The sequence below is a fragment of the Eretmochelys imbricata genome, chromosome 3 (assembly GCF_965152235.1).
Source record: "Eretmochelys imbricata isolate rEreImb1 chromosome 3, rEreImb1.hap1, whole genome shotgun sequence".
NCBI classification, from domain to species: Eukaryota; Metazoa; Chordata; order Testudines; family Cheloniidae; genus Eretmochelys; species Eretmochelys imbricata.
In genome coordinates, this window is record NC_135574.1 from 75,579,757 (window position 1) to 75,583,259 (window position 3,503).

The following is a 3,503-nucleotide window of genomic DNA, read 5'->3' on the forward strand; positions in this document are numbered from 1 at the left end:
GGGCCTATGTAGGAACCGGGGTTGTTGGTACCAGCTGTTGTGGTGCCAAGGTAGAGGAATGGCCTGACCCAGGTCTCACTCTGTTCCAGTCTCCATGCCTCGCCATCTTTGGTGCCGGGGAGTGACTGCTCTCAGCCAGCTGCCTTTTGTGTTTCTTCTAGGCACTGGGGATGCAAACAGTGCCAAGACTCTTGCACAGTGGGAGGGGCACTCCGTACCGATGCTGAGGTACTTGGTGCCAAGTCCAAGTGACTCAATTCAAAATCAGGTCTCAATGCTGTCTTTCAAGCACTTGAGACAACTGGAGTGCAGGTCACTCAAGAGCATCAACTTAGGGCAGGAGGCACAGGGCTTGAAACCCGGTGGCTGAGCCATGCCCTGGCACTAGGAAACAAACTTTGCAAACTGATGGAGAAAACTCCAAACACTTACTAAATAAAACTGAATATTTACAACTAAATCAACTATGTACACTACACTACAAAGAACAGCGAAAACCACTGGAAAAGTTTGCCAAAGCAAAGAGAGCAATTCCAGTGAGTGTCACAGGTGGTAAGAAGGAACTGAGAGGGCACAGCATTGGCTGGGCCCTTGATAATGGCGTTACGAGCATGTGGCACCAGAGGGTGCCAGAGCTGACCCGACGGATACCACTGAGGGAAAAAATTCTGGTGACTGTGCTCAGGGCATGCACACACCTACATCGGAATGGACATGTGCAATCACTCAAAGAAGAACTCAGTATTAGCAGAGAAATGGACTAGATGACCTAACAGGTTTTTTCCATCCCTAATGTTCTATGACTCACCAGCTTTTACTAGCATATGGAACAAATATTCTACCAGTGATGCTGCCTAATAGTTTCATATGGAAAAATAATTCTTCACTGCCCATGCAAAAAACTATGTGTGAAATATATTAATTAGGAAAAACATGGACTTAAAAAGCAGCCTGGGAAGTGAGCTGGAAAATAAAGTCTTCTCAGTCCTTAGTCCATCAGCTGAAGTCAAGAAATTGAATGTTTTCTACATCTTTCCCACCCTTTCTTAATCTGAATATTTGTAGGTAACTTTTTTTCAGAATAAACATCTTCATTTTGGGCCTGTATAAGGCAAATCTGGCTATCCATGTTGTGTGGAGCTCCTCAATCGTACTGTGTATATGACTTAGACTGCTACAATAATGTGTCAAAGATATATAGTTTAGATTTTGTTTAAGTGATGGAGTCACAGATGTGGTGTTTTGAGGAAAATATTACAGAAATACATTTTGCTTCACTTAAATACCCCTCTGCTCCCCTCTCCCCCGACATACAATGTCAAACTTGTACTAACTGCTGAAATAAAAACAAGTACCCAAAAGCTGATATACTATGTGATTAAAAAAGGGGGGAAGACTTTTCCCAGGAGACTCAGACTTTAAGGACTATTGCAATCACCTAGTCTGACCTCCTGACATTGCAGGCCACAGAACCTCACCTACCCACTACTGTAATAGACCCTTAACCTCTGGATGAGTTACTCACGTCCTCAAATCATGACTTAAAGATTTAAGTTACAGAGAATCCACCATTTACTCTAGTTTAAACAAGCAAGTTACTCCTTCCCCATGCTGCAGAGGAAGGTGAAAACCCTCTAGGGTCTCTGCTAATCTGACCTGGGGGAAAATTCCTTCCCAACCCCATATATGGTGATCAGTTGGACCCTGAGCATGTGGACAAGACCCACCAGCCAGACACCTGGGAAAAAATTCTCTGTAGTAACTCAGAGATCTCTCCATCTAGTGCCCCATCTGTGGCTATTGGGGATATTTGCTACTAGCACTTGCAGATAGGCCGCATGCCATTTTAGCAGTCTCATCTTACCATCCGCCTCATAAACTTATCAACATCAGTCTTGAAGCCAGATAAATTTTTTGCCGCTACTGCTCCCCTTGGAAGGCTGTTTCAGAACTTCACTCCTTTGATGGCTAGAAACCTTTGTCTAATTTCAAGTCTAAATTTGTTGATGGCTAGCTTACATCCATTTGTTCAACATTGGCGCTTAATTAATTCCTCTCCCTTCCTGGTATTTATCCCTTTGGTTTATTTACAGAGAGCAATCATATCTCCCCTCAGCCTTGATTTGGTTGAGCTAAACAAGCCAAGCTCCTTGCACCTCCCCTCATAAAGTAGGTTTTCCATTCATCTGATCAAACTCGTAGCTGTTCTCTGAACCTGTTTCAGTTTGAATTCATCTTTCTTAAACATGGGAGACCAAAATCGCACACTGTATTCCAAATGAGGTATCCCACCAGTGCCTTGTATTATGCCAATAATACTTCTCTGTCTCTAGTGGAAATATCTTGCCTGATTCATCCTAGGATTGTGTTAGCCTTTTTCATGGTTGTGTCACATTAGTAGCTCATAGTCATCCTGTGATCAATCAATACATCCAGGTTTGTCTCCCCGTCACTTCCAACTGATAAGTCTTCAGTTTATAGCAACAATCTTTTTTTTTTTAGTCCTTAAGTACATGACTTTGCACTATTAAATTTCATCCCGTTTCTATTCCTCCAGTTTTCAAGGTCCTCCCCATCTTATATGACATTCTGGTCCTCCACATTGGCAATACCTCCCAACTTTGTGTCATCCATGAAAAAGGGTTCCAACTGGAGAGACCAGCCCAAAAGACTATGGGAACACAATTTTTCAAAATCCTTGCAGGTAACCTCTAGGAGCCAAGTTCACTATAAAGCTTTGATGTTCTACCACTGAAAGTTCTCTAGCAATTCTTCATGAAATCGCACCCACAAAACCTCATACAAGACCAAGTGCTGTGACTATTAAGATCTATACAGACCATAAGATTTTCTACAACACAAGACTAGCTTTCCTCTTTTCTCCATTCCCATTTAGTTCCTCACATTTTAACACAATAATTCAAATGAAGAATATCGGTTTATAACTTCAGCAAACTATAAGTGACTGCCCAGGGACTCCCACAAATTGAGTGGTTCAGCTTCTAACACTGGTTTGCAGATGCCCATTGAAATAGCAGCAAGCAACTTTTTAGTAGTTCTGCATCTACCCTGAGAATCTGGATTTTTCAGATGAAACATAAAATCGAATCCCTGACAGCTTAGTGTTATTAAAGATTAAAAGAATAAAGGGCTGTTTGGTTTAAAGAGTTGTAATGGGATCTTGATTCATTTTTAATTAACTGGTTTAAATCCAGCCCATTATCTTGTGGTAATCTCACAGGCAGTGTTGAGTGTACAGGTGTACACATCACAGTTGTATCATAGAGTCATAGAATATCAGGGTTAGAAGGGACCTCAGGAGGTCATCTAGTCCAACCCCCTGCTCAAAAGCAGGACGAATCCCCAGTTTTTGCCCCAGATCCCAAAATGGCCCCCTCAAGAATTGACCTCACAACCCTGGATTTAGCAGGCTAATGCTCAAACCACTGAGCTATCCCTTCACCCAAGCACTAGTATCTTTGTGCTAGTGAGCATTGATTTCC